Source organism: Argiope bruennichi, chromosome 7 (assembly GCF_947563725.1).
Source record: "Argiope bruennichi chromosome 7, qqArgBrue1.1, whole genome shotgun sequence".
In the NCBI taxonomy this organism is placed as follows: Eukaryota; Metazoa; Arthropoda; class Arachnida; order Araneae; family Araneidae; genus Argiope; species Argiope bruennichi.
Genome location: NC_079157.1, coordinates 52,791,292 through 52,812,709, shown reverse-complemented (window position 1 = coordinate 52,812,709; position 21,418 = coordinate 52,791,292).

Genomic DNA, 21,418 nt, shown 5'->3' with positions numbered 1-21,418 from the left:
GACAAGAATACAGGAGGACTATATTTACCGGGTACTTACCCTAGTATTTTATGGCCGAGATCGTACGGCTCCAGATTCGAAAAAGAAATCTGATGAAAATATACTGTATGTGTGAACTGGCAACACGAAAATTCTGGCATCGTAGCTTGGAGAGAAAAAAACCGGTATATATATAAATAGATATAGATAGATAGATGGATAGATAGATAGATAGATAGAGATATATAGATAGATGTTTTTTTAATTTACTTTCAATTCTGACTAGTTTCCTTTTATCTTAAATTAGAATATGTTAATTTCATTCTTAAATGTTCTCTTATTTCCAGATCCAATACCCACTTTTTTATTTAAATACTTTTATACCGCGCTTAACAAAATTACTGGCTCCATCATTCCCACGCCTCAAACAAAGGGATAAATTTCCCTAAAACCAAGCATAAGGTTGCCTAAGTCGACACGTGGCAAAGAAATCCCTATTAAAATCTCATGACAAAATCACTTAAGGGGAAAATTTCAACCACTTTGTTCTTAGATACCGAAACAGAGGCCAATTTATCATCGCTTTTTCCTTGTACATAATGTGCCTCCAATGGTAAAATAAATCACAGTTAAAATTTCAAAAAAGTTTCTTCCTTGTATATATATGTGTATATAAAGAAGATATTTAATATATATATATATATATATATATATATATATATATATATATATATAGAGAGAGAGAGAGAGAGAGAGAGAGAGAGAGAGAGAGAGAGAGAGAGAGAGAGAGAGAGAGAGATTAAAGTATGCCTGTTTGGTAATTAAAGTATCCTGGAGAGAGAACCAGTAGACGAAAAGCTTTCATATTTGGAAGATATACATTTCAGGCAATGGAAAATTTATCCGTGCAATAAAAAAAAATATTTCAAAGACGAATACTAAGATCGATTTAAGGTAATGAGTATGAAGCATGAGACCAACAATAAAGGACAGAATGCGAAGCAAAAATGTAATACGCTTTGATACACAACACAAACTTCCGTTACTAACAGAAATTTCAATGATAGTAACAAATAAAAGACACCAAAAACGGCAAGCAAAAGTTTCCTAGACGGTTTTAAATGTGCTCACCTTGCTTCAGGGCTAACATGTTACACCGTGTTATAATATGATTCACAGTGGCATGTAACAAATTGATTTCGAAAGTTACGTACGAAGTTGCTTTCATCAAATGAGCAGATTTCCTATGATTCCTGGATAAACCTTATCTTTGAGGTAACCCCAAAGCTAAAAATACCAAAGGGTTAAGTTAAGAACGTGGAGGCTATTTTGTAGGAAATGCGAGATTGATAATGCGATCCTCAGAAAAATGACGTCATAGCAATTGGTAAACCACGCGCGCTATGTGAAATAGAGCACCATCTTGTTGGAATATTGTTGTAGTGTGGCATCCACGCTGCTGGATTTCTGGAATGACAATAGTTTGCAACACATCCTGATAACGTTCTTCGTTTACGGAACCGTTTGTTGGCCTCGGCGGAGTGATTTCCTCAAAGAAAAATAGCCCACTCAAAAAGGTCGCAATGAATTCGATCCAAATAGTAAGATGTGGTGACTGCGAGGACATTTGTTGAACCTGATGAGGATTCGAAGTGGACCAGATACGGCAGTTTTGGGTGTTCCCAATTCCTCACATGTGAAGGTGAGCCTCATCAGTCCATAGGTTGGTTTTAACTCTTGCAATTAGTTTGCAATTAATAGGTTGGTTTTATCGATTGGTTTTAACTCTTGCAATTAGGTTGCAATTAATAGGTTGGTTTTATCGATTGGTTTTAACTCTTGCAATTAGGTTACAATTAATAGGTTGGTTTTATCGATTGGTTTTAACTCTTGCAAGCAATGGATCTAATACGGAGAAGCTTCGAGTGCTATCTGCATGCATCCCCAAATTGTATTGTACGGCAACTCCAGTTGCCTTGATATGGCAAGAGCACTATGCTCGAAATGGCTTGTTCAGCGACAAGCCATTTCCAACGACAAGTTCAAAGACAAGCTTGTACAAGCCGACAAGTAAGGTTGCGACGTCTTCAATCTCCTGCGGTATCAGTGTTTTACACCCACGGACTGTAATAGCAAAACTACCTGTTCCCTCGAAACGTTTGACCATTCGTCGCCGAGCAAAAGGTGTAATTTATCCGGTGCCAAGAATTCTTCCCTCGATGCAAGAAGTGCTTTGGCAACGTTATTAGTGTTTTTGTATTACAACTTTAGTAGAAATGCACGCTCCGGCAAAGCGAGTACCATCGTGGTGGCCTAAGAATGTTTGGAACTTGTCCCAGCCCCAGCTTTTTAACTATTACGAACGACCTTCTGTTAACCTATTATGCAAATTTTGTTCTCCAGTGTAACTCACAATGTGGAATATTCGAATTTTCTTCTAGCTAGCGAAATTAGTTCAACAGTTATGCAGTAATGGAATTTGTTACAGATATCTAGTATTATACGAGGTATACGAGTCGTTGTATAAAGGATCTCGTATTATAAAGGACCGTATATTGTTGGTGCCATGTTCCATATTCATTACCTTAAACCGATCGCATAGCCACATTTCACATAGCAGCCTTTTTTTTTTTTTTTGACTATTTTTTTTATTGCGTATCTATGGATAGGAGGATATACATTTCTCACGGCCTGAAAGGTATATCCTCAATATGTAAAAGGCCTTACGTCAACTGGTTCTCTTACCCGGAGGTTACAAACAGGAATACTTTAATTTGAATCATCCGGTATATGTACACTGCTATATCGTTTTATTTGTTACACAGTGCCTTATATATATTGGTAACAATAATACACCTACATATATCTTTGCTGAAAGAAGTGTGACATAGAAATATATGTCACTGAATAAATATTTATATTGGGAATATCGTTTGAAATTTGAAATATATATCTTAATTGATTAGGAATGATAGAAAGAGTGATATTTATTTTCTTATCGACAAGGAAAACTCTCAAAATATATGAGGTTCGCCGCATATAATATTGCGCCCGCTAAATGACGATATCCTGTGTAGATGACTATTCACTAACGAAAAGAAAAAAACAGCGCTTGCACTAAATATTTTCGGTTCCATTTCCCTAACACTGGTTGGCATCGATGATATTCATTTATATATATATGTGTGTGTGTGTGTGTGTGTGTGTGTGTGTGTGTGTGTGTGTGTGTGTGTGTGTGTGTGTGTGTGTGTGTGTGTGTGTGTGTTTGTGTGTGTGTGTGTGTGTGTGTGTGTGTTTGTGTGTGTGTGTTTGTGTGTGTGTGTGTGTTTGTGTTTGTGTGTGTGTGTGTGCAATTAAATCTGAATGGCATTTGCCGTTTACTGTTTGCCTTTTGTCGATTGTCAATTTTAAAATACTGCTGAGTCATAAAAATGTATGAAACGATTTGTTTGTAAATTTTATTGTGTTCAAAATAAATTCCATTAATTGTACTATGCCTATAACGTCCGTGCAAGTGCAAGCAATAAGTTGGCAAAGAATTTCCGCAATCGATTGAATGGTATGGCAGAGCAAAAAATACGAACAAGCAAAATTCATTTTTATATATTAAGATATAATAATTGTACTATGTCAATAACCTTTCTATTCTTCTTCAGCTTAAGGAATATTATTTTAAAATTTCGATAATCTAGCTTTTTTTTAAAGTTTTGGTAGCTTTAATTCACATAAAGTGCAAGTGAAATACAGATTTTAATTTAGGTGTTGAAAAAAGAAAAAATGCGTGTAAACTAGTGAAAAGGTATTATATATTTGAAATGAAACATCATTTATAGGATATAAATGCCACTAGGCACTTTTGTTATTCCATATTCTTGCTACACATTTATTTTTCTGCATTTGTTGCAAATACCCATATTGATATGAACATTATAAATACAAAAAGCAATTATATAGCCGATATCATAATTCATTCACACGTGATCTTTGCACGCTGTCTCAAAATCTTTACATACTTCTTTAGTGTAAAGAATAGTATTATAAAATTAAGATAATCTTCTTTTTTACAAAGTTTCGTTAACTTTAATTGACATACAGTGCATTCTCATTTCATTTTCTGCATTTGTTGCAAATACCACTAATTATATAAATACTTAAAATACAAAAAGCAATTATGTAGGCTACATCTTTGTACATTCACACATCACTCTGTCTCGAAATCTTTACATTTAGTGTAAAGATTATTATTATAAAAATAAGTTGGCCTTGGTTTTTTTTAAATTTTTTTTTACCTTTTATTTGAATGCATTGCAACTAAAGTGCGGATTTTTAGTTAGGTGCTTAAAAAAGATAATATATGTGAAGACTGGTGAATAGGTATTTTATGTTTGAAACGAAACACGTTTTGGAGGATATAAATTCTAATATTCACTTTTGATATTTCATATTCTTCTGCATTTCTGTTCCATTTTTCTCATTCATTTTTCTGCATTTGTTGCAAATACCACTATTTATATAAATACTTAAAATACAAAAAGCAATTATGTAGGCTACATCTTTGTACATTCACACATCACTCTGTCTCGAAATCTTTACATTTAGTGTAAAGATTATTATTATAAAATAAGTTGGCCTTGGTTTTTTTAAAAATTTTTTTACCTTTTATTTGAATGCATTGCAACTAAAGTACGGATTTTTAGTTAGGTGCTTAAAAAAGATCATATATGTGAAGACTGGTGAAAAGGTATTTTATGTTTGAAACGAAACACGTTTTGGAGGATATAAATTCTAATATTCACTTTTGATATTCCATATTCTTCTGCATTTCTGTTCCATTTTTCTCATTCATTTTTCTGCATTTGTTGCAAATACCACTATTTATACAAATACCTGAAATAAAAAATAGCAATTATGTAGCAGTCGTTCTGTTTTTTCCCCCATCAGTCAATCTCGAAATCTTTACAGTATTTTTGAATTTGTTGCAAAAGCAAAATTAAGCTAACATTTTATTGTTTTTAAGTTGATTTAGATATTCTTTACAGACGTGCAGTGCAATTAAAATGCAGTTTTTCAGCAAAGTTTTTAAAAACAGACAAACTATGTAGGCATACGTGAAACGAGACTTGGTACTTCGTATACTTGAAGCGATACGTCTCTCATTTTTACGAATATCAATACCTGTTCGAGTATCTAAATGTCAGTGTTATAATTCAATCAATGTCGAAGTTGTAGCTATTAGATTTTGTGAAAAGCGTATGAAAATTAATTGTTCTTGCCAATGATAAATTAAATATACATTCTTTAAGTTGCATTTTTAAAGGTTAAACAGCGGTATAAAGAATTTAATTTAAAGTCCAGATACATTGTATATATTACATATTTATAACGAAGCAAAACCTCTCAAACAAGATTTTTTGTTTTTGTTGTTGTTGTTTATGTCGAAATCCACTAAATACCAATCAAAATTCAATCTGAACAATTCTTAAGGTCAATATATAAAGATATTGTTCCTCTCAAGTAAACAACAAAACGAATAAGCAAAATTTATTTTTGTGTATTAAGATATAAAAATTATACTATGCCATTAACCTTCTCGCAACTGCAGGCAATAAGTTGTCAAAGATTTTTCGCAATCTTTTGAACGGTACGCCAGCGCATAAATACGAACAAGCAAAATTCATTTTTATATATTAGATATATGAAAATATATATGAAATACAAAGAATTAATTAAAATATCTTTGTAACTCAAAAATTAAAATAAGAAATCATATGACAAGAAGCATTTCAAAAATTTTATATTAACATCCTTTAGATAAAAAAAAAATTAAACAAAACATTTAACTAAAAAACAAACATTTTAAAATTCCTAAATATATTTGTTGCTCCATTCTTGCTTCCCATTCATTTTCTTTCATTCTTTTTCCTTTGCATTTTTAACAAATACCACTATTCATGCTAATACTTGAAATGCAAACATAATAATTTTGGCGAAGTCATTTTCGTTCATGCACAACTCTGTGTCGAAATCTTCACATTCTTCTTCAGCGTAAGGAATATTGTTTTAAAATTACGATAATCTTGATATTTTAAAAAGTTTTGTTAACTTTTATTGACAGGCAGTGCAACTCAAATGCAGATTTTTATTTAGGTATTTAAAAAAGAAAAAATGCGTGTAGGCTGGTGAAAAGATATTATATATTTGAAACAAAACCTCATTTATAGGATATAAATGCCACTAGTCACTTTTGTTATTCCATATTCTTGCTTCTCATTTATTATTTTGCATTTGTTTCAAATACGCACGTTGATATGAACGTTATAAATACAAAAAGCAATTATGTAGGCGACATCATAATTCATTCACACGTGATCTTTGCACGCTGTCTCAAAATCTTTACATTCTTCTTTAGTGTAAAGAATGGTATTATAAAATTAAGATAATCTTGTTTTTTACAAAGTTTCGTTAACTTTAATTGACATACAGTGCATTCTCTTTTTATTTTCTGCATTTGTTGCAAATACCACTATTTATATAAATACTTAAAATACAAAAAGCAATTATGTAGGTTACATCTTTGTACATTCACACATCACTCTGTCTTGAAATCTTTACATTTAGTGTTAAGATTATTATTATAAAAATAAGTTGGCCTTGGTTTACTAAAAAATTTTTTTACCTTTTATTTGAATGCATTGCAACTAAAGTGCGGATTTTTAGTTAGGTGCTTAAAAAAGATAATATATGTGAAGACTGGTGAAAAGGTATTTTATGTTTGAAACGAAACACGTTTTGGAGGATATAAATTCTAATATTCACTTTTGTTATTCCATATTCTTCTGCATTTGTGTTCCATTTTTCTCATTCATTTTTCTGCATTTGTTGCAAATACCACTATTTATACAAATACCTGAAATAAAAAATAGCAGTTATGTAGCAGTCGTTCCTTTTTTTTTTCCCCATCTGTCAGTCTCGAAATCTTTGCAGTATTTTTGATTTTGTTGCGAAAGTAAAATTAAGCTATTTTATTGTTTTTAAGTTTCTTTAGATATTCTTTACAGACGTGCAGTGCAATTAAAATGCAGTTTTTCAGCAAAGTTTTTAAAAACAGACAAACTATGTAGGCATACGTGAAACGAGACTTGGTACTTCGTATACTTGAAGCGAGACGTCTCTCATTTTTACGAACATCAACACTTTTTCGAGTATCTAAATGTCACTGTTATAATTCAATCAATGTCGAAGTTGTAGCTATTAGATTTTGTGAAAAGCGTATGAAAATTAATTGTTCTTGCCAATGATAAATTAAATATACATTCTTTAAGTTGCATTTTTAAAGGTCCAACAGCGGTGTAAAGAATTTAATTTGAAGTCCTGATACATTGTATATATTACATATTTGTAACGAAGCAAAACATCTCAAACAGGATTTTTTTTGTTGTTAATTACGTCGAATTCCACTAAATATCAAACAAAATTCAATCTGAACAATTCTTAAGGTCAATATATAAAGATATTGTTCCTCTCAAGTAAACAACAAAACGAATAAGCAAAATTTATTTTTGTGTATTAAGATATAAAAATTATACTATGCCATTAACCTTCGCGCAAGTGCAGGCAATAAGTTGTCAAAGATTTTTCGCAATCTTTTAAACGGTACGCCAGCGCATAAATACGAACAAGCAAAATTCATTTTTATATATTAGATATATGAAAATATATATGAAATACTAAGAATTAATTAAAATATCTTTTTAACTCAAAAATTAAAATAAGAAATCATATGACAAGAAGCATTTCAAAAATTTTATATTAACATCCTTTAGATAAAAAAAATTACACAAAACATTTAACTAAAAAACAAACATTTTAAAATTCCTAACTATATTTGCTGCTCCATTCTTGCTTCCCTTTCATTTTCTTTCATTCTTTTTTCTTTGCATTTTTAACAAATACCACTATTTATGCTAATACTTGAAATGCAAACATAATAATGTTGGCGACGTCATTTTCGTTCATGCACAACTCTGTGTCGAAATCTTCACATTCTTCTTCAGCGTAAGGAATATTGTTTTAAAATTACGATAATCTTGATATTTTAAAAAGTTTTGTTAACTTTTATTGACAGGCAGTGCAACTCAAATGCAGATTTTTATTTAGGTATTTAAAAAAGAAAAAATGCATGTAGGCTGGTGAAAAGATATTATATATTTGAAACGAAACCTCATTTATAGGATATAAATGCCACTAGTCACTTTTGTTATTCCATATTCTTGCTTCTCATTTATTATTTTGCATTTGTTGCAAATACGCACGTTGATATGAACGTTATAAATACAAAAAGAAATTATGTAAGCGACATCATAATTCATTCACACATGATCTTTGCACGCTGTCTCAAAATCTTTACATTCTTCTTTAGTGTAAAGAATGGTATTATAAAATTAAGATAATCTTGTTTTTTACAAAGTTTCGTTAACTTTAATTGACATACAGTGCATTCTCATTTTATTTTCTGCATTTGTTGCAAATACCACTATTTATATAAATACTTAAAATGCAAAAAGCAATTATGTAGGCTGCATCTTTGTACATTCACACATCACTCTGTCTCGAAATCTTTACATTTAGTGTAAAGATTATTATTATAAAAATAAGTTGGCCTTGGTTTTTTTAAATTTTTTTTTACCTTTTATTTGAATGCATTGCAACTAAAGTGCGGATTTTTAGTTAGGTGCTTAAAAAAGATAATATATGTGAAGACTGGTGAAAAGGTATTTTATGTTTGAAAGGAAACACGTTTTGGAGGATATAAATTCTAATATTAACTTTTGATATTTCATATTCTTCTGCATTTCTGTTCCATTTTTCTCATTAATTTTTCTTAATTTGTTGCAAATACCACTATTTATATAAATACTTAAAATACAAAAAGCAATTATGTAGGCTACATCTTTGTACATTCACACATCACTCTGTCTTGAAATCTTTACATTTAGTGTAAAGATTATTATTCAAAAATTAAGTGAGACTTTTTTTTAAAAAAAGGTTTCTTATCTTTAATTTATCTGCAGTACAACTTAAATGCAGTTTCTTCGATAGGTGTTAAAAATTAGGAAATATATGTGAAGACTGATGAAAAGGTATTTTAGGTATGAAACAGAACACGTTTTGAAGGATATAAATGCCACTGGTCACTTTTGTTATTCCATATTCTTGCTTCTCATTTATTTTTCTGCATTTGTTACAAATACTTATATTGATATGAACATTATAAATACAAAAAGCAATTATGTTGGCGATATCATAACTCATTCACACCTGATTTTTACACACTGTCTCTAAATTTTTGCATTTTTATTTAGTGTAAAGAATATTATAATAAAAATAAGATAATCTTGCTTGTTTAAAAAGTTTCGTTAACTTTAATTGACATACAGTGCGTTCTGCATTTTATTTTCATCCTTTAATGCAAATACCACTAATAATATAAATACTTAAAATACAAAAAGCAATTATGTAGGCTACATCTTTGTACATTCACACATCAATCTGTCTCAAAATTTTTACATTTAGTGTAAAGATTGTTATAATAAAATAGAGATAGCCTGGCTTTTTTAAAAACGTTTTATTAGCTTTAATTTGCTAGCAGTGCAACTAAAATGCAGATTTTTAGTTAAGTGTTTAAAAAAGAAAATGTATGTGAAGACTGGTGAAAAGGTATTTTATGTTCGAAACGAAACACGTTTTGGAGGATATAAATTCCAATATTCACTTTTGTTATTCCGTATTCTTTTGCATTTGTGTTCCGTTTTTCTCATTCATTTTTCTGCATTTGTTGCAAATACCACTATTTATACAAATACCTGAAATAAAAAATAGCAATTATGTAGCAGTCGTTCCTTTTTCCCCCTTCAGTCAGTCTCGAAATCTTTACAGTATTTTTGATTTTGTTGCGAAAGTTAAATTAAGATAATATTTTATTGTTTTTAAGTTTCTTTAGATATTCTTTACTGACGTGCAGTGCAATTGAAATGCAGTTTTTCAGCAAAGTTTTTAAAAACAGACAAACTATGTAGGCAAACGGGAAACGAGACTTGATACTTCGTATACTTGAAGTGAGACGTCTACACCTTTTCGAGTATCTAAATGTCACTGTCATAATTGAATCAATGTCGAAGTTGTAACTATTGGATTTTCAGAAAAGCGTATGAAAATTAATCGTTCTTATTACTGAGAAATTAAATATACAATATTTAAGTTACATTTTTAAAGATTAAACAGCGGTATAAAGAAATTAATTTAAAGTCCAGATACATTGTATATATTACATATTTATAACGAAGCAAAACCTCTCAAACAAGATTTTTTGTTGTTGTTGTTGTTGTTTATGTCGAATTCCACTAAATACAAATCAAAATTCAATCTGAACAATTCTTAAGGTCAAGATATAAAGATATTGTTCCTCTCAAGCAAAGAACAAAACGAGCAAGCAAAATTCATTTTTATATATTTATAACAATTGTACTATGTCAATAACCTTTCTATTCTTCTTCAGCTTAAGGAATATTATTTTAAAATTACGATAATCTAGCTTTTTTCTAAAGTTTTGGTAGCTTTAATTCACATAAAGTGCAACTGAAATTCACATTTTTATTTAGGTGTTTGAAAAAGAAAAAATGCGTGTAAGCTAGTGAAAAGGTATTATATATTTGAAATGAAACATAATTTATAGAATATAAATGCCACTAGCACTTTTGTTATTCCATATTCTTGCTTCTCATTTATTATTTTGCATTTGTTGCAAATACGCACGTTGATATGAACGTTATAAATACAAAAAGCAATTATGTAGGCGACATCATAATTCATTCACACGTGATCTTTGCACGCTGTTTCAAAATCTTTACATTCTACTTTAGTGTAAATAATGGTATTATAAAATTAAGATAATCTTGTTTTTTACAAAGTTTCGTTAACTTTAATTGACATACAGTGCATTCTCATTTTATTTTCTGCATTTGTTGCAAATACCACTATTTATATAAATACTTAAAATACAAAAAGCAATTATGTAGGCTACATCTTTGTACATTCACATATCACTCTGTCTCGAAATCTTTACACTTAGTGTAAAGCTTATTTTTATAAAAATAAGTTGGCCTTGGTTTTTTAAAAAATTTTCTTATCTTTAATTTGAATGCATTGCAACTAAAGTGCGGATTTTTAGTTAGGTGCTTAAAAAAGATAATATATGTGAAGACTGGTGAAAAGGTATTTTATGTTTGAAACGAAACACGTTTTGGAGGATATAAATTCTAATATTCACTTTTGATATTCCATATTCTTCTGCATTTCTGTTCCATTTTTCTCATTCATTTTTCTGCATTTGTTGCAAATACCACTATTTATACAAATACCTGAAATAAAAAAAAGCAATTATGTAGCAGTCGTTCTGTTTTTTCCCCCATCAGTCAATCTCGAAATCTTTACAGTATTTTTGAATTTGTTGCGAAAGTAAAATTAAGCTAATATTTTATTGTTTTTAAGTTTATTTAGATATTCTTTACAGACGTGCAATGCAATTAAAATGCAGTTTTTCAGCAAAGTTTTTAAAAACAGACGAACTATGTAGGCATACGTGAAACGAGACTTGATACTTCGTATACTTGAAGCGAGACGTCTCTCATTTTTACGAACATCAACACCTTTTCGAGTATCTAAATGTCACTGTTATAATTCAATCAATGTCAAAGTTGTAGCTATTAGATTTTGTGAAAAGCGTATGAAAATTAATTGTTCTTGCCAATGATAAATTAAATATACATTCTTTAAGTTGCACTTTTAAAGGTTAAACAGCGGTATAAAGAATTAAATTTAAAGTGCAGATACATTGTATATATTACATATTTCTAACGAAGCAAAACCTCTCAAACAGGATTTTTTTTGTTGTTAATTACGTCGAATTCCACTAAATATCAATCAAAATTCAATCTGAACAATTCTTAAGGTCAATATATAAAGATATTGTTCCTCTCAAGTAAACAACAAAACGAACAAGCAAAATTTATTTTTGTGTATTAAAATATAAAAATTATAGAATGCCATTATATTGCCAAATTATATTCGCGCAAGTGCAGGCAATAAGTTGTCAAAGATTTTTCGCAATCTTTTGAACGGTACGCCAGCGAATAAAATACGAACAAGCAAAATTCATTTTTATATATTAGATATATGAAAATATATATGAAATACTAAGAATTAATTAAAATATCTTTTTTAGTCAAAAATTAAAATAAGAAATCATATGACAAGAAGCTCAAAAATTTTATATTAACATCCTTTAGATAAAAAAAAAATTAAACAAAACATTTAACTAAAAAACAAACATTTTAAAATTCCTAAATATATTTGTTGCTCCATTCTTGCTTCCCTTTCATTTTCTTTCATTCTTTTTTCTTTGCATTTTTAACAAATACCACTATTTATGCTAATACTTGAAATGCAAACACAATAATGTTGGCGACATCACTTTCGTTCATGCACAACTCTGTGTCGAAATCTTCCCATTCTTCTTCAGCGTAAGGAATATTGTTTTAAAATTACGATAATCTTGATATTTTAAAACGTTTTGTTAACTTTTATTGACAGGCAGTGCAACTCAAATGCAGATTTTTATTTAGGTATTTAAAAAAGAAAAAATGCATGTAGGCTTGTGAAAAGATATTATATATTTGAAACGAAACCTCATTTATAGTATATAAATGCCTCTATTCACTTTTGCTATTCCATATTCTTGCTTCTCATTTATTATTTTGCATTTGTTGCAAATACGCACGTTGATATAAAGGTTAGAAAATCACAAAGCAATTATGTAGGCGATATCATAATTCATTCACACGTGATCTTTGCACGGAGTCTCAAAATCTTAACATTCTTCTTTAGTGTAAAGAATAGTATTATAAAATTAAGATAATCTTGCTTTTTTACAAAGTTTCGTTAACTTTAATTGACATACACAGCATTCTCATTTAATTTTCTGCATTTTTTGCAAATACCACTATTTATATAAATACTTAAAATACAAAATGCAATTATGCAGGCCACATCATTATACATTCACACATCACTTTGTCACGAAATCTTTACATGTAGTGTAAAGATTATTATTGTAAAATTAAGTTAGACTTGTTTTTTTAAAAATGTTTCTTATCTTTAATTTAATTGCAGTGCAACTTAAATGCATTTTCTTCGATAGGTGTTTAAAAAAAAGGAAATATATGTGAAGACTGATGAAAAGGTATTTTAGGTATGAAACAGAACACGTTTTGAAGGATATAAATGCCACTGGTCACTTTTGTTATTCCATATTCTTGCTTCTCATTTATTTTTCTGCATTTGTTACAAGTACTTATATTGATATGAACATTATAAATACAAAAAGCAATTATGTAGTCCATATCATAATTCATTCACACGTGATCTTTGCACGCTGTCTCAGAATTTTTACATTCTTCTTTAGTGTTAAAGAATAGTATTATAAAATTCAGATGATCTTGCTTTTTTTTAAAGTTGTGTTAACTTTAATTGACATACAGTGCGTTCTCATTTTATTTTCAGAATTTTAATGCAAATACCACTAATAATATAAATACTTAAAATACAAAAAGCCATTACGTGGGCGACATCTTTGTACATTCACACATCAATCTGTCTCGAAATCTTTACATTTTGTGTAAAGATTGTTATAATAAAATAGAGGTAGCCTGGCTTTTTTAAAAAAGTTTTATTATCTTTAATTTGCTAGCAGTGCAATAAAAATGCAGATTTTTAGTTAAGTGTTTAAAAAAGAAATATATGTGAAGACTGGTCAAAAGGTATTTTATGTTTGAAACGAAACACGTTTTGGAGGATATAAATTCTAATGGTCACTTTTGTTATTCCATATTCTTCTGCATTTGTGTTCCGTTTTTCTCTATCACTTTTCTGCATTCGTTGCAAATACCACTATTTATACAAATACCTGAAATAAAAAAAAAGCAATTATGTAGCAGTCGTTCTGTTTTTTCCCCCATCAGTCAATCTCGAATTCTTTACAGTATTTTTGAATTTGTTGCGAAAGTAAAATTAAGCTAACATTTTATTGTTTTTAAGTTTCTTTAGATAATCTTAACTGGCGTGCAGTGCAATTTAAATGCAGTTTTTCAGCAAAGTTTTTAAAAGCAGGCAAACTATGTAGGCATACATGAAACGAGACTTGGTACTTCGTATACTTGAAGCGAGACGTCTCTCATTTTTACGAACATCAACACCTTTTCCAGGATCTAAATGTCACTGTTATAGTTAAATCAATGTCGATTTTACAGCTATTGGATTTTGAGAAAAACGTATGAAAATTAATTGTTCTTGTTACTTATAAATTAAATAGACATTATTTAAGTTACATCTTTAAAGATTAAACAGCGGTATAAAGAATTTAATTTAAAGTCCAGATACATTGTATATATTACATATTTGTAACGAAACAAAACCTCTCAAACAAGATTTTTTGTTGTTGTTGTTTATGTCGAATTCCACTAAATACCAATCAAAATTCAATCTGAACAATTCTTAAGGTCAAGATATAAAAATATTGTTCCTCTCAAGCAAAGAACAAAACGAGCAAGCAAAATTCATTTTTATATATTAAGATAAAATAATTAAACTATGCCAATAACCTTCGCTCAAGTGCAAGCAATAAGTTGGCAAAGTGTTTTCGCTATCGGATGAACGGAACGGCAGCGGATAAAATACGAACAAACGAAATTTCATTTTTATATATTAGATATATGAATTACTAAGAATTAGTTAAAATATATTTTTAAGCCAAAAATTAAAATATGAAATCACATGACAAGAAGCATTTCAAAATTTTATATTAACATCATTTAGATAAAAAAAAATTTAAACAAAACATTTAACTTAAAAATAATCATTTTAAAATTCCTAAATATATTTGTTACTCCAATCTTACTTCCTTTTCATTTTCTTTCATTCATTTTTCTTTGCATTCATATCACTGTTTATGCTAATACTTGAAATACAAACACAATAATGTTGGCGACGTCATTTCCATTCACGCACCACTCTGTATTGAAATCGTTCCATTCTTTTTTAGTGTAAGGAATATTATTTTAAAATTACGATAATATTGCATTTTAAAAAGTTTTATTAACTTTAATTGACGTGCTGTGCAACTGAAATGCAGATTTTTATTTAGGTATTTAAAAAAGAAAAAATGCTTGTAGGTTGGTTAAAATGTATTATATATTTGAAACAAAACAACATTTATAGGATATAAATGCCACTAGTTGCTTTTGTTATTCCATATTCTTGCTTCTCATTTATTTTTCTGCATTTGTTGCAAATGCCCATATTGATATAAACCTTATATATACAAAAAGCAATTATGTAGGCGACATCATAATTCATTCACACGTCATCTTTGCACTCTGTCTCAAAATCTTTACATTTTTCTTTAGTGTAAAGAATAGTATTATAAAATTACAATAATCTTGCTTTTTTAAAAAGTTTTTTTAACTTCAATTGACATACAGTACAACTGAAATATAGATTTTTATTTAGGTATTTAAAAAAAATGCGTGTAGGCTGGAGAAAATGTATTTTATATTGGAAACGAAACATCATTTATAGGATATAAATGCCACTGGTCATTTTGCTATTCCATATTCTTTCTTCTCATTTATTTTTCTGCATTTGTTGCAAATACCACTATTTATATAAATACTTAAAATACAAAAAGCAATTATGTAGGCTACATCTTTGTACATTCACACATCACTCTGTCTCGAAATCTTTACATTTAATGTAAGGATTATTATTAAAAAAATTAAGATAGTTTTGCTTTTTTAAAAAGTTTTCTTACCTTTAATTAGCTTTAATTGAGATGCAGTGCAACTGAAGTACAGACTTTTAGTTAGGTGTTTATTTGTATTTGCGTATTTGTAACAAAACAAAATCTTTCAAACGATTTTTTTCGATTATATTGAATTACACTAAATGTACTCCAGGAGAATGCAAACTTCAATCCAAACACTTATTGAGGTCAAGACGTAGAGACAATGTTGGACAATAAAGGATTACTGAGTTCACTCGTTAGAATATTTTAATTCTAAAGATTTCTTTCAAAAAATAAAAGTATGACATGACATTACTTGAAATGCTATCAACATTATCGAGGTCTTAAATTACAAATACTATATATAGTGAATATTTTTGTTACCTATGGCACTTAGAGAAATCCGCTGAAAAAGTCAATGATTTAAGCCAAGTTTGTGCAGTACCTTCTGAGGGTAAAGCACCGGAGGACCGAAGTCTGATTCTCAGCTCATATAAAGATGACATGCACACTCACTTGCCCAACCCCTTTTTACAGGGGGGGGGGAGCTCTTTCACATACCTCACAGATAGAACACAGGGTAAAGAACAACCATGCCCTGAACCAGGACTCGAACCCGGGACGCTCCAGATTACCTGGGCCAGGACGCTGGCACTGAATAATCCACGAATTATTTATAACAAACTTAAAATTTATAACCAAAATTAGAAATAAATATTAAGCTACCAGCCAAAGAATCAAAAAAAAAAAGATTAAATGAATCCGGCCCGAAGACTTTCTCAAGGGTCACCCTCTGGCAAGGATTCAAACCAGGGATTTTTTCTGTGAGGGGTCTGACTTTCGTCCAACAAACTGACCCTTCGTGACCCGAAAATCCCAGAAAAATGAGGTTTTGGAGATAAAATAGTATCACAAGATTAAAACAAGTAAAAACACTAGCAAAAAAAACAATCCAAATAAGATCACAGCAAATCAAACCACAAAATACATGAAGATAGAACCAATAAAGTAATATAAACACAAGGCAAAATACTTACAAATTGAAAGTACAATTCTGAAGAAAACTACTTGAGGTTAAAACGTGCTATTGTAGATGCATTTCGTATACCTCGTTGTAGATGCAATAGCACGTTTTAACCTCAAGTAGTTTTCTTCAGAATTGTACTTTCAATTTGTAAGTATTTTGCCTTGTGTTTATATTACTTTATTGGTTCTATCTTCATGTATTTTGTGGTTTGATTTGCTGTGATCTTATTTGGATTGTTTTTTTTTTGCTAGTGTTTTTACTTGTTTTAATCTTGTGATACTATTTTATCTCCAAAACCTCATTTTTCTGGGATTTTCGGGTTACGAGGGGTCAGTTTGTTGGACGAAAGTCAGACCCCTCACAGAAAAAATCCCTGGTTTGAATCCTTGCCTGAGGGTGACCCTTGAGAATATCTTCGGGCCGGATTCATTTAATCTTTTTTTTTATTCTTTGGCTGTTAACTTAATATTTATTTCTAATTTTGGTTAAGTTCATTTGTTTTTAGTTGTAGCAGCATTAGCGCTCTCTAAATACAATGTATATTTTATATTTTACTAGCCGCCTTTGGCGACCAGCCGGTTCACCAATCTTAATGTTCGTTTAAATTTTAATAATTAAATAGGTTGAACCGCAGTTTAACCCCCTTCTTCGCCAAGTTGCGATAACGCGCCAAAGATGGCAATCTTTATTATGCACTATAATTGAACATCTGCTCCTTTGATTTTGAACATTTGGCAAGGTCGTTGTTGGCGATTTTTAAAAATTGAGCCAAGCAGGGGTTTAAACTCCGGTCGTACCATTATATATTTTACGCAATTACAACTTTAATAGATTCTTCAGCAAAATATTTTAAAACTTCAAATTTTGATAGTCATATAATTCACTCATAATATTATAAAGGCCTTCAGTCATAACGTGATATGTATCTCTCTAATTTTCTGTTACCCCTCGTAGAATTTATGCTTTAAATTAAAGTGTAAATGATTAATCTGCAATTGATATAATAATATTTTTTACTGACACAAAGCATTTTTTTAATAATATGATTACTGATAATAGAGTCAATGAGCGTTTAAACTTTATGGGCACTAAATAATATCTCTCTTAATTTATGTAATATCTCAAGAATTTGTCAACAAAATTTTCTCAGATTCATCATGAACAGATCGATTCATTAACAATGTTTAATTTTAAATGCATCAAACACTAAGAAAATAAAATGAATCGTTTAAAATAATCGGTCGAAAACCGGTTTAAAAAAACTACTTAAAAAACGATGTACTTAAAACTATAAGCATATACAAAAAATATATATAACTAACATAAATACAATTTAATTACAAAAGCATGCAACTAACCTAAAAATAATTTAAATCATTGAAAACAGGTTAAAAAAAAACTATTTTAAAAACGATGTACTTAAAACTATAAGCATATACAAAAAATATATAACTAACATAAATACAATTTACTTACAAAAAAAAAGCATGCAACTAACCTAAAAATAATTTAAATCGTCCGTTGATAATGGTTGTCATGGCTACAATCGGAACACAGTGCGCATGCGTGAATTTTCTTCGCCAATTACGGTAACGCAAATGCGTGAATTTTTCTACGCCAGTTGGGGTAACGCTATGCAGATTATACATTTTTAATTTCCTTTATTCTGTGTTATTTTAATTCAAAAGTACTTTAGAATGAATCTGAAACATGGATTAATTAACAATGTTTAATTTTAAATGCATAAAACATTAAGAAAATAAACAGAATCGTTTGAAATAATCCGCCGAAAAATGTTAACCCTAGCCTCATTACTGTTGGGAGAAAAAAAAACTGAAACCTTGCTCATTTGGCGGTGGCGAAAATGGAAGATTTTTTTTTGGCTGAAAAGTTGGCGGTGGGGAAAATGGAAGATTTTTTGGGCGGGAAAGTTAATTTTTAATTAATAATTAAAATTCTAATTAAAATTTCAAAAAAAGGGACCCCAGGTGCACATTCCCGACCTCTAAGGTATACATGTACTAAATTTGATAGCTGTATGTCAAATGACCTTGCCTGTAGAACGCTAACACACACACACACATTGAGCTTTATTATAAGTATAGATTATATAGATTCAGTAAAATTATATAGGTGTTTTTTGCACATTGTTTATTTATGGATTGATAGTTTCTTAAAATTTATAATTAAGTTTGATTAGTTCAAGCATATGGTAATTTCAGCTATCAAAAGTTTCATGATATTAATTAATTTAGTAATTTATGATATGAAATAAATAATTTTTTATTCAAACATAAAATTTTCATAAATTAAAGGCTCTACCAATCATCATATATGCTAATTATATACATTTGTAAATAAAACACTATATGTAGAGATGTTAGCGAAACACCAAACTCCACCAGTATAAGGAACCACCGAATTATTATCTTCCATACAAAAGCTCATATTCACAAAATTCTAGTGAATAAGTCGCATTTTTTTTTTCCGTCATAGTTATTTCATTATTATTGTTTATTTGAGCATCGTTTTAGTGTCATTCCAGAAAATAAGATGCATCTAGTTCTAGCGTGAATCTCAATCGGTTTAAATGAATATTTTTACGCATTGCTTCATATTCAGTCTTCGGTACTGATTAATTTTTTTAATTATTAACCGCCATTAATAATTAGCTCATAGGTAAGATTTTTTTTTCTTTTTGCAGATGAACACATACTGATTAATGATTCCGCATTTTTAGAATTATTAAAATTGGTAATTTCGTGTTTCTTCCATTAAGATTGTATTCTTGAAATGTTTTGGTATTGATTACAACAACTACATATTTTTGGGTTTGAAAAAAAAAAGCGGATGACAACAAAAAAAAAATCATATATGTATAATTTGTGATGTCTGTCATCTGTTGGCGAAAGTTAGAAAAACACTTGGCACATTCCTTCATTTCTGATGGATTGTTTTTTTGTAAACAAACAGAAGGGTAACCTTCTTCGAAGAGATGTACTTGGGTTTTTTTTAAATTTTTATTAATATTTTTTTAATAGCGCTCAAGCGTCTTATACTAGTTCACGGCAATAATATCTAAACAGCGATTCTGTCATTTTTGTAAATAAGTAATATGTATGTGTGTTTTGAAAACTGATGACTTCATTTTAAAAACGAAAAATATCACTATATAGCAGAATCATAAGTCCCATGGGATAAAGTGATTGGAAGTATCTCGGGCACCAATCTTAGAGGAAGACAAGCAACTATAATACATATGTCTAGACATATGTATATAGAGACACATTAATATGTAAAAGAGACATATTAATACATGTCTCTTTTTTTTAAAGAAAAATATATAAATTAAAATTTTTAAAGAAAAAGGTCAAAAAATAATACCATTTACATGCAATTTACACTCACAAGGCCACTGATGATGATTAGGGAGGGGAAAAAATCATCCTTTATATTGGACGGCACAACATTAGAGTAGTTATAGATACAGCTTTTATAAGTTTTAATTAGTTGCTATTGAATAACAATTTGATAAAGGTAAAAATATATGAATACGATTAATTCCTCCTGCTTTAGAGTAGATAACTGAAAATCAAGCTTTTTGTCGGAAAACAATATTTTATAGCAGTTAAAACGTTGTGACTTTCTGCGCTATGCTGTTGTTTAGAATTCTTCACAATATTTTGTTTAAATAGATGTTTCATGAGTATAATAATTTTTTATACTCATAATAAATGGATACTCATACTCTTTTTATACTCAGAATAAATGGAATTGGTGTTTTTCCGTTAGCCGGGCGCAAATGTCACCAATTGTGAACCAAACGCGAATTTGGCGTAAAAAATTTGGCGGAATTCTACATTATTTTTCGATTTTTCGCTTGCGTCCAGATAACGGATTGTTAACCAAACGCGAATTTGGCATAAGAAATTTGGCGCAAATCTACATTATTTGGCAATTTTCCGCTTGCGACGGTTAACGGAAAATTGCCATGGAATTTTAGGCAATTAAGTATAACACTGAATTGCATGTACTTTTAATAATGAAATTCTTATTTGCATTATATTATTATCATTTGATGAAATCAAATTCAGGATATATTGTGCACATTTTCTTTAAAATCAGAAACTAGAATAGCTTTGGAGTAGATTGAATCTATTTAGAAGTTTTAAAGATCTAAGTAGAAATTATGAAGAAGGTATGAATAATTATCTAATAAAAAGTCCCAAGGGGGGGGGGCACTTCGCAATTGAGGATGAGAAGCTTCCGGTATGGTAGTTAGCTCTCGTCACCCTTGTGGGTACACGAAAAAATGGGAGGCTGACTCCTCCCATCCATGACGGGACGTACTTCCTTTGGGAAAGGTTGTACCGTGGCCGGTGATGGCCCTTAGGCCTCAATCACAGTTCCCACTTGTATTGATATTGCTGCAGTCCGATCATTCGTGTGTCTTCCCACGAGTCGGAGTAGTCAGTTTGTGATTATCTAATAAAAACTGCATCAATTAGTACTTTGAT